Raw genomic sequence first — 12041 nt, 5'->3', positions numbered from 1 at the left:
ACCTCAATGACCTTCACTCATTTCTCTGCTTATATATGTATGTGTGTGTGTGTGTGTGTGTGTTTTCTTTTCTGTTCTGTTTCATAAGAATAAACAAGTTTATGCCACACCTCAAGAGTCAATCAATACATAACACAAACACCTCACCCCCACCCACCACCTCTTCCTTTGTTGGGATTTTTTTTTTCTTTGTCCTTTTGACTCCACTCCATTTTATAATCCAATTCCATTTTGATTGACATACATACAATTTTATTATATTATCCCTGTTCCATTGTAGCATTCAAGCTTCTACACTCCCTGTTTTTAAAAGAGATGTGGGGAGAAAGGTAATATTTTCATAACTGTATCTGCCAGCCAAAAATGTTACTGGTGGTGGTGGAAAAGGATAGGAAAAAATAACTGAAAATGATGCTTTCAAGTTGTCAGTAAATAAATGCAACTTGACAAGACTTCAATAGACAGGATGGACACATTCATGTATTTATATATCAAACAACAAACATCATTGTTCAATGCACCAACAGTTACAATGTGCCTCAGCGAAGGAGAGGGGATCCATTATGTAGTTACAACATGCTAGACATAACAGCCAAATTACCCTCAAATCAAATTACACCTTATTGTTTGAAAAAACAGAAAGATAAGTTTCTATAATGTATACCTAGATGTATTTACAGCTGGAAAAAAAGATCGGATGGCCATGGCTGGAGTGCCGTTAACTAGAAGTAAGCTCAAAAAAAAAAAAAGAACTGACTTGGGCTAAATGATAAGTGTTAAACCTACAAGGAAGCCTCAATTTATTTCCCTTGAACTTACACCTCATCTTAAGGGGGAAGGACCTTGGATCACATGGTCCCAGATACCTTTACAGAGATGGGATGATCACAGTTGGAATGCCTTTGATCATAGGTTTGTTCAATCAGACTTAGCTTAGGGTTAATAAGCACTCAATGAATGAATTTATGCCATTATAATGAAACCATGTTACATTATGCAACAAGAAACAAATGACCTTCAGCATGGTGTTTACCTATTCATTGTCCTCCCTCCCGTGTTTACAATTATGCAGGCCATAACTTTTCTGCACACTGTGTATGTGTGTGCATGCGTGTTCGTGTGTGTGTGTGTGTGTATGCTCAAGTGTACGTGTGTGTTTATGTGTACATGTTCGCACACACGTGTGTCCCCAAGCGGGGGGTGGTATATGTGTGTGTCTGCATGTGCGCGCATTCATGTGTGTGTATGCTCCTGTGTATGTGTGCATTTACATGTACATGTTCACGCACATGTGTGTCCATTGGGGGGAGTGTGTACATAGGTGTGTATAAGTCTGTGTGTGAGTAAGTCTGTGTGTGTGTGCATGTCTGTGTATGTGTATGTCTGTGTGTGTGTGTATGCATGCATATTTGTGTCTGTGTGTTCACGTGTATTGTGTGTACGTGTTCGCACACACACAGACGTGTGTGTGTCTCCATGTGGGAGGAGTGTGTACATGTGTGTGTGTGTGCATGTCTGTGTCTGAGTGTGTGTGCATGCGTGCGTGTATGTGTCAACACACTGCATTAAGCCAATGGCTTCAACGTTCTGTGTAGTTATTCCGTTTGCTGGAGATAAAAACCAAACCTCTTGCCACTTAAAAAATAGGAAGGACATATTGGGCAAGGTAGTCCCTGAGGTAACAAAAATAATAGCTTGGTCATTGTTGCAGCACTGCTGACCACGAGTCTCCTTGATAAGAACAGACCTGGAACTAAATAGCAATAACATCAGGTGAACCCTTTTGATATGAACTGCTTGAGATCACCCCTAGTTCTATGAATTAAAACTTTCTATCAAAATTTCTTGTTAATTTATACTGCAAATGCCAGCTTAATAATGACAAAGTTATTTTATCATTAAATTCTTTGTTAATTTCAAAATTAATTGAAAAAGTTGTGTATTTTAACAGAAATATGGTAACAAAAGGGTTTAAATTGGAGTTGTTAAATGAATCCTTCTCAGCCTTTTACAGAGTGGTAAACATTTGGACTAGAGCTTTTGGTAACCTGCCTGCCAACCTTTCTGAACCCTTTTCCTATCAACCATCTGAAACCACTCCTGGTTCTGTGATACAACATTCCTACTTTAAAAATAATCTAGGATAAAAACTAACATCAAAATTTCACCTCATGTTCCAAACACCATCTTAGTCTTCTCACTAGGAAATGCTGATATATTCACTCAAAATTTCATTATCCTTAACTCCAGAAAGCAGTTTTATATATCACTATCTTTTGTAGATGAATGCTATGTTTGAAACTATTTTCTGTTGAGATATGTTGAGTTTACTGACGCAACATGGCTTGCAGAAAATACCATTCCTATTTTTGGTAGATATTTTAACACCATTACTAAAATAAGCAACAAAATTTACTTTCACAATAATAACTTCATAATTATCTTTCAAGAATAATTAAAACAAAGGCAATCTATTTCAACAGAAATAAGGTAACAAAAGGGTTAAGAAAATATTTAGAGCGTCATATAGTTTTACCAGTATATTCCATCGGCAAGAAACTAACTCCCATTTATATTTGCTGAATGCAGGAGCAAGATAAAACAGGATCCAAGGCAGCTGTTTTGGCAAGGTTTGTACTTTTTGGAAAAAGGGACACAAACAGTATCATGAAATTGCTGTGGTGAGTGGAGTATATGTTTCAGACACAGTCCGTCTTCAATGTAAAGATGAGAGGAAAGAAATATAAAGAAAGACAACAGGGTTTTATATCCTCTGCTAGACTTTCTACCCAGTGTTGTCTGCTAAAGTATTCACAGAATTGTTTGCCAGTTTGTAGAACAGGAATTCATGGTACTTAGGGTTAAGCATGTATATATATTTAACCTAACTTCTGCTCTTATTTAATTGGAACTACCCAAACAATAGTATTCAGTTAACTTGAATAGAAGCTTCTTTTTTAACAATTTTTATCCTGAAAATCACTTGTTACTTTTGTTTTAAAGTGAAAGAGAGGAGAAAGTGAAAGATGTATGAAATCACATTCAGTTAAAAATATTTCTAAAATGATTAAAATATTGTTTACATCAATAAGTCGACATTTTTTTTTTCTTAGAAAGCACGAAGACCATGTCTGTGTATACGTCACAGATAGCAGACATGTGTTTGTGTTGATTGACGTGCCATGACATTCATTAAATGTGTGTATATTCTTATAGGTGCGTATGTGCGTTGATGTCACAGAAGCCATGATTTTTTTTCCGTCAAACAAAATTGTGTTTAATCGTTTAAATAGAGGTCCAAATAACACAAAAATTGTACTGCACTGCCGAAGGTAAGTATGAAGATAAATATGCAAAGAAAATTAAGATAAAATATGCCATTTCTGAGGTATTTCAGGTACACACAAACATCTCTAGAGTTTTAGTATTATTGAGATGTTTGAGAGAAAAAAAAGCAGTGACGCTTTTATCAGGAATTGTGATCAGCACCCCCACCTAATTCTGTTGTCTTTTATTTCTCTCCCATCATCTTTACCCTGAAGAAGAATTCTGGCTGAAGTGTTGGATATTCTACTCCCCATGGCAAATACACATGTAAAATGTACATCTATACTGATTCAGGAGACGAAAGAATTGTTTGGGACAATCTTGATACAATATGAAAGCAGAAAACTGTAGACAGAATTAATCACATAGGCTTCATACTTTTGCATGTAATATACACATATTAACCATTCAAAAACACACAAATTCTGTTAAATTCAATTAAACATTCATTATTTGGTGTCAACATTTTTATTGCACAACCGTAACATGGTCACTGACAGGATTGCAACCAGAGTGCAGTTCAATAACAAATATTTGAAGTGAAGTTAAGAGTCTTTGTGTGTTTTAAATGGGTAATAATGTATTCTCCATGCAACAATTGCTTCTATTTTTATAATGAAAAATATCTGGTCCATCATTTAACATTTTATGGAAGACAACTCATAGTTTTATGTAAAATACCCCAAACCAGCTTAATAACAACAAAATGATTTTACTAAATTATTGGGAGATTTTTCTTCTCTTGTTTTTTTTTAATTAACTGAATAATGATGATGATGATGGTGGTGGTGGTGGTGGTAGTGAAACACACACACATAGAGGTAGGGTGTATTTTGTTAAAAATATGACAAATATTTTTGTTAGAAATAAAATGACGAAGAAAAAAAGCTTATTTAAAACAATGATGGGATGATAATAGCTTAAATGCTTTTTAATTAAAAGTCTGGTCTACCAGGGACTGATTCCGGGATGAAACAACAACAATATCAATAATATGTAATATTATGAAACACAATAGAAAAAGCAACAATTGATCGTGTGTAATACCTGCAAATGTGATGTGGTGGACAAATCAGAAAATGAAGATGAAGTTTATGAGAAAGTTTGTGTTAGAAGTCATTCTTCAAAAAGGTGCAGAGCAGGTAACAGTGCATAACCAGAGTAGCCAGGTGTCATTGAACTGCAGCCATGCTGAAAGAAACAAAAGTGAGGTGAGATGGATAAGTAGATACTAAGGCCAGCGAGGTTATGTGGAAGCATTGGTCAACAGAAATAAAAAAAACTACATATTCAGTGAAATCATACAAAACAAAAATAAATACAACATAATCAAGCACAGATGAAGCTGCCAGGTAAAGAAGCTGATATTCCCAGCCATGTGGTCTTGGGTTCAGTCCTACTGCACGACACCTTGGCCAAGTGGCTTCTATTGATGCCTTCTCCTGGGGTTTACCAAAGCCTTGTGGGTGAATGTGGCAGACTGGTACTGAAAGAAGAATGTATGTGTGTGTGTGTGCATGCGCGCACATGCATTTGTGCGTGTGTATGTGTTTGTGTGTGCATGTGTGTGTGTGTGTGTGTGTGTGTGTTTGTGTGTGCATGCATGCAATGTGCATTTATGTGTGTGTGTGTGTTTTTGTTTTGACATCATGTGTGTGATGGTTGTAAAAGAGCATCCGTGCCATACTAGCAATGTTGTCCATTGGGGAAACATTATCTTCCTTGGAGACGGGTTGAGGACTGCTGACAAGGAAAGTATCTTAGCCACAGGAAATCTAACTCCACAGAATTCCATTTGACCTCTGCATGTAAGAGTGGATATTAAATAATGATCATGATGAGTGATGGTGGTGATGATGATGATGGTGATGACAATGTGATGATGATGATGGTGGTGGTGGTGGTGATGATGATGAGTAATGGTGATGAGTGATGATGATGGTGATGACAATGTGATGATGATGATGGTCAAGGCGATGATTGATGAATTTCAACAAAATTATACAAACAGAAATAACGACATATCAATGACTTTATGTTTCCTTTTCTTTCTATTTTATTGCGGCAATAAATTATCTTTATTATTACACTCTCTGGTAATAATGAAGATTTATTTTTAGACTTTAAACAACATTGCCTCTCCAACATGTTTCTTTGTCATTTGAGAGTCTCTAACAGTTTCAATAAGCAAGATCACTGCCGCCACTACCACCACCACCACCACCACCACCAAAACCACTTCAAGTCACATAAACAACTTCTTGTACGCAGACATTCATTGCTCTGAATCACAGGAAGACTAAATGATCGACTTCATCAAATACCAAACATAGAACAAAAGACAAATTACATGATATTCTTTGTGTCTTAACTCTTCGGCATTTTAAACCAGCCATATCAGGCCCAAAGATTCTGCTGGTTTTCTGTTCAAACTGGCCAAATCTGCCCTTCGCACCCACCCTTCAGTGTTAGTCTAAAAACAAACAGTAACAACATGGAAATCTTGAAGCTAAAAGATAATTCCTGATTAATTCAAAACAATGTGAATCAATCAATCAATCAATCATCATCATCATCATTTAACGTCTGCTTTCCATGCTGGCATGGGTTGGACGGTTTGACTGAGGCCTGGCAAGCCAGGAGGCTGCACCAGGCTCCAATCTGATCTGGCAAGGTTTCTACAGCTGGATACCCTTCCTAACACCAACCACTTTGAGAGTGTAGTGGGTGCCTTTTATGTGCTACCGGCATGGGAGCCAGTCAGGCGGCACTGGCATCAGCCACGTTTAGTTGGTGCTTCTTACGTGCTACCGGTACAGGAGCCAGCCGGAGCAGAGTGGCTGGCAGCAACCATGTTCGAATGGTGCTTTCTGCATTATTTCCTAGATCTGAGATTTCAATGATATACTCTTTTACTCTTTTATTTGTTTCAGTCATTTGACTGCGGCCATGCTGGAGCACCGCCTTTAGTCGAGCAACTCGACCCCGGGACTTATTCTTTGTAAGCCCAGTACTTATTCTATCGGTCTCTTTTGCCGAACCGCTAAGTGATGGGGACATAAACACACCAGCATTGGTTGTCAAGCAATGCTAGAGGGACAAACACAGACACACAAACATACACGCACATATATATATATATATATATATATATACATATATATGACGGGCTTCTTTCAGTTTCCGTCTACCAAATCCACTCACAAGGCTTTGGTCGGTCCGAGGCTATAGTAGAAGACACTTGCCCAATGTGCCACGCAGTGGGACTGAACCCGGAACCATGTGGTTGGTAAGCAAGCTACTTACCACACGGCCACTCCTGATTGCTTTGTTTTTAGAATGACATTGTAGGATAGGTGTGAGGGGTCGCATCTGGCTGGTTTGGACACAAAACAGGTAGAATATTTGGTCCAGGCCAGGTGTATTTGGTTTGAATGCTAGAGAGCAAACCCTTTAGCGTTTAAACATCAAGCCCAAAGATTTTGTTACTAAAGAAAAAAAATTCAATGATTGAGCTGAGAGTAGGGCAGTTTACATGTTTTCATCTCTATATACCCGAAATTGTTTGGAGAACCGGTTTTGGCCTACTTTCACCATAATTACATAGTGATAAGAGCCATTGCCAACCATTAAAAGCACACAAATACACACACAATTACATTCACTAGTTGATGATTATTTTGTAATCATTGTTATTATCGCTACTGCTGCGCTTCCATTTCACTTCTCAGAGTTCTTGATATCACTTGCTCCAGTTAATTCTCTAAGAGCAGATAACATCCTGTTATCAAGGGTTACACAGGGTCTCTTTCCACGATACTTAACATCATGGTACTAATCTCAACATCCTCACTCTCCTCAATAAAGCAATTTTCTCAACATGTTCTAACCTCGTGTCAATCCCAATTTCTCCAACCTGGTTACTAATGTTCCCTCTATTATTATTATTATTATTAATATTATTATTATTATTAAAGTGGTGAGCTGGCAGAATTGTTAACAGGACGGGTAGAATGCTTAGTGGTATTTCGCCTGTTGTTACGTTCTGAATTCAAGTTCTACCAAGGTCAACTTCTCCTTTCATTCTTTTGAGGTTGATAAAATTAAGTACCAGTAAAACACTGGGGATGGGGGGGGGCAATGTAATCGACTAGCCCCCTCCCCCAAATTTCAGGCCATGTGCCTTTACTAAAAAGGATTATTGCCTTTTTCAAGCTTCACTATGAGGTTAGAGAGGAGAGTGCTGTCTGATAACAAGTTTTCTGAAAGGTGGGTGAATTGTGCAAGAATGGCCAGCATAAATGGACCAATTCTGAGGTTTCGCCTGTAATTGAAAAAGGTATTATAAAAGGAGAAAGGGGCTCTCTACCCCCCTTTTGACCAGGCTCCTGTGGCTTTTATGGGTTTTTCCACGTGAGACCTTTTTCTTTTTCGAAGCGTCTCCTCTATTGGGAGTTTTGTAAATTGTTGAATTTTTTCGTTGTTATAAAGCTTGTTTACACAGACTTTTTTTCTTTCGAAAAACGGACAAAACCTTTTGTAACCTTTCGTCCTGTTTTGTCCCTTTATGTTTTCCAATCGTATTTGTCAGCCCTTGTGGCCAATAAAAAGAATTAATTATTATTATTATTATTATTAAGGCGGCAAGGTGGTAGAATCAGTAGCACACCCAGACAAAATGCTTAGCGGCATTTCATCAATCCTTACATTCTGATTATGATTATTATTATTATGAAACAATAAAACAAGAATTGAAGCTAGCTGTGTTTTCAGTAACTCTAACATAAAGCAATTTGTCTTGGCTTCAACACTCCAGTCCCTGATCAAACAAGTACAGACATGGAAATGCCTAACAAACACCCCCCTACGCAACCATGTCCCTCTCTCCCGTAGGTTATTAATAACTGCACTCAGTCTAATTGCTGTTTATGTCACAGATTCATAAATTATACCTCTCCAATGATTGTGTTCGTTAACTTAACACAATAAAAACTTCACACATTCATCATACTGTCTACTTCCCAATTAACAAAGAAAATTTGTTTGTTTTTGGTTTTCAGCCCAAGGTCAACCTTAATTGAGAAAAGCTATGATCAAAGACATTCCAGTTGTTACCATCCCATCTATTTTTTATTGTTGTTTTTTTTCAGACATTATCTAAAACTATCACATCCAATATGTCATTTCTTTTTTAATACCATAGTGTATGAGTTCAGTGAGATTAGGCTACTATTTCCAGCAGATCAAGCAATCACGTAGAAGCTCCCTTGATGGTTCATACTGATTACTAATTGAAGCAGTTTTTTTTTACTCTTGGTCAATTCTGATCAAAGAGATCTATGAACAAGACCCCTTTCAGCTGCAACCATCCAGTTATATTTATTTTTACAGAATTACCGTTGTTTTCAACTTACATTTTACATAATGGATTATGTAAAACATAAAGTAGAGCCTTTCACAAGAAAATAGAGCCCTTTTCTAAGAGTCTTGGTGATTTATTGTATGCTGTGTACAGAATACTTAATTCTGTGCCTATCTGGATGATAAAGAGGGGATAAGATGCCTTCCCAAATCATATAGACTCAGAAGGCCAGTTTCCCGGTTTCTGTGGTGCATATATTTTTTCCCCCTGGATAGGATGCCAGTCCCTCTCAGGATTACTCACCTTTGCCAGATAAATGGACTGGAGCAATGTGAAATGAAGTGTTTTGCTCAAGAACACAATACGTTGCCTGGTCCAGAAATAATCAAAACTACAATCTCACAATCATGAATCCGATACTCTAATCACTAAAGCAAATGCCTATCCCAAACATGTTCATAAGTTTGCCCTCAACATCCAGGCTTGTTTTGAAACCCTTAGTTAGTCCCTGTTTCATTCATTCTGAGTAATATAAAGCTTTCCTTTCACAAATCCCAAGTTAACTTGGTGATTGAAAGCAACTGATAATGTGTATTATATATATTGCATGTACACCTGAGAAATATGTCTTGTGCATCAGGTGCAATACGAAGGACATATAAAGGGCAGGCAAAAGGTTAAAGTCACAATGATTCTTTGATACATTATATCATCATTGTTTCCATGTCTGCTTTTCCATGCTGGTATGAGTTGAAAGAGAGCTTACTGAGACAGTATTTTACAGTCGGGTTCTCTTCTAGTTACCAACCTTTAACCGTTTATCAATTAAGGAGTTTATATTCCACCAGTTTTCATAAATCAAAACCCACACAGCTACAGGACCAATTCTTTAACAGGAGATGTAAACACAACATCACCATTTTGCTCAGCCAGTGTCTTTACAGTATTCTACAAAATGTGTATGTATCTAATTTCAAAAGACACACCAAAATATCGTGACATTTAACTAAGTCAAACCTAATTTTTCACCACAAAGTATAGCACACATATAACAGCTATCTAGTGTAAAGGTTAAGTTTATTTATTTTTATTAATCCCCTCCTCCAATTCAATGGTCACCTTTTCAAAACTCAAAATTAATTTCTGCGTTAATTATTGCAATTTGAGCAAAATTCTTCACTGTTTGTTGTTTTTTTTTTCTTAGACATTTAAATGCAGAAAGCAATTGATTGAGTAACATTTTGCTTTGAATGTTCTTTGTTTCAAAATGCCACAAATACCAGCTGTGTAGTAAGAAGTTTGCTTACCAATCACATGGTTGCAGGTTCAGTCCTACTGAGTGGCACTTTGGGTAAGTGTCTTCTATTATAGCTCCAGGTTGACCAAAGCCTTGTGAGTGAATTGGGTGCATGGAAACTGAAAGCAATCCACATACATACAAGATAAGGGCAGAAGAAAAATTCTTCTGCCCTTATCTTGTAAATTATTTATAGATTTAACCTTTAACGGTATTTTTTGATATGCTGGCCATTGATAAAATTTTTTTCCAGAAAAATTTTATCCTACATTAGTTATACATACATACATATATATATCTTTATATATAAAAGTGAAGTTGTGTGTCTGTCTCCTACGATTTAGATTCCTAACTACTCCCACATTTTGCGGTGCAGTGTAACCAAAAGCGGGTATCTTATAGCCGTGATTCATATCGAGCTCTTCTGGGTATTAGCGCGCGTCTACGATGAGTCTATGATTTTAAAAAAAATTTACCATAATTTTTTCCCATTTTTAATGCATTTTTTGCTATTATATAAGGGAAGTAACTTTCTAAAAATGTATTATTAAATCTCAGAACGTAAAAAGCTACAGTAACACCCCCCTTTGTGGTTAGCCATATTGAGATGGCTATTATACTTTACATCTCTAAAAATGCTTATATAGTTATTTCCCTTACAAACCCGAGCAATGCCGGGCGATACTGCTAGTATATATATATATCTGTAAAATAATATACCACACCATATGCACACACACACACAAAATCATTCATACAACACACTTTGCCACAAAGAAAGTTACACATATATCTTTTATCGTTTATCTTTTCCACTTGTTTCAATCATTAGACTGCGGCCATACTGGGGCACCACCTGGGAGAATTTTCCGTCAAATGAATCAAAGCCACAACTTTTTTTCTTTTTAAGCCTGGTAGTTATTCTATCCACCTCTTTTGCCAAACTGCTAAGTTACAGGGATGTAAACACACCAACACCAAGTGTCAGGTGGTAGTAGAGGAATAAACACAGACACAATGCTGCTAAGGTTGACTTTGCCCTTTCTCCTATCAGAGTTCACAAAATAAGAACCAGTCAAGCACTGGGGTCAATATAATCAAATAGTCCCTTCCTCAAAATTTCAGCCCCTTTGCCCATAGCAGAAAGGACTTATTATTACCTCTGCTTTAGCAAAGGCGGAGGTATTGTTTCCAGCTGTGTTTGTTTGTTTGTTTGTCCATGGACAAGATATCTCAAGAACCACTCAAGGGATTTGCAGAAACTTTCGAGAATGTTTGGCCTCGTGACTGGCACGAGCTGATTGATTTTGGGATCAATACTGTACCGGACAAAGCTTCTGGATTATTTTTCCAGTTTTTTACTTAATTTTTGAGAGCAGTCAGGTTCATTTCTAGTATTCTCGTTAGTGAGAGCGGTCGAGCTTATTTCAGATATTCTCATTTTAAAAATCATCTCTGGCTAATCACTGAGAGGACATTGGTATTGCCTTTGCAGAGGTTTACACTCTGTGAGTGCTCTTGCTATTATTATTATTATTATCATCATTATTATTAAGGCAACAAGATGGCAGAATCATTAGCACACTGAGCAAAACACTTTGCAGCATTTCATCCATCCTTATGTTCTGAGTTCAAATTCTGCCAAGGTCAACTTTGCCTTTCATCTTTTCTAGGTTAATGAAATAAGCACCAGTTATGCACTGGAGTTGATATAATCAACTCGCCCCCTCCCTCAAAATTTCAGGCTTTGTACCTATAGTAGAAAGATTATTATTATTATTGTTACTATTATTATGGTGGTGAGCTGGCAGAATCATTAACACACCAAGCAAAATGTTAAGCGATATTTCGTCCATCTTTACATTTTGAGTTCAAATTCCACTGAGGTCGACTTTGCCTTTTATCTTTACAGGGGTTGATAAAATAAATACCAGCTGAACACTGGGATTGATTGATATAATCAACTTCCCCACTCCCATGATATTGCAGGCCTCATACCAAAATTTGAAACCATTGTTATTATTACTACTACTACTACTACTACTACTACTAAGG

At 37.0% G+C, this 12041-nt stretch overlaps 1 protein-coding gene across 3 annotated transcripts in view; it reads right to left on the bottom strand.

The window, feature by feature from the left end:
• Positions 1–12041, bottom strand: part of LOC115222865 (divergent protein kinase domain 1A) — an 89693-nt gene that overhangs the window by 64952 nt on the left and 12700 nt on the right. For 2 of the 3 annotated variants that reach the window (XM_029793231.2, XM_036511747.1), the window contains exon 2: positions 4375–4518. The exons of the other annotated variant lie outside the window; for it this stretch is intronic. The gene's annotated coding sequence lies outside the window, so the exon portion shown is untranslated. The remainder of the gene's footprint in view (positions 1–4374; positions 4519–12041) is intronic. 3 annotated transcript variants of the gene reach the window in all.

This window comes from Octopus sinensis, linkage group LG21 (assembly GCF_006345805.1).
Source record: "Octopus sinensis linkage group LG21, ASM634580v1, whole genome shotgun sequence".
NCBI lineage: Eukaryota > Metazoa > Mollusca > Cephalopoda > Octopoda > Octopodidae > Octopus > Octopus sinensis.
Note: the sequence above shows the minus strand (reverse complement) of the source record. Positions and strands in the feature narration are given on the sequence as shown.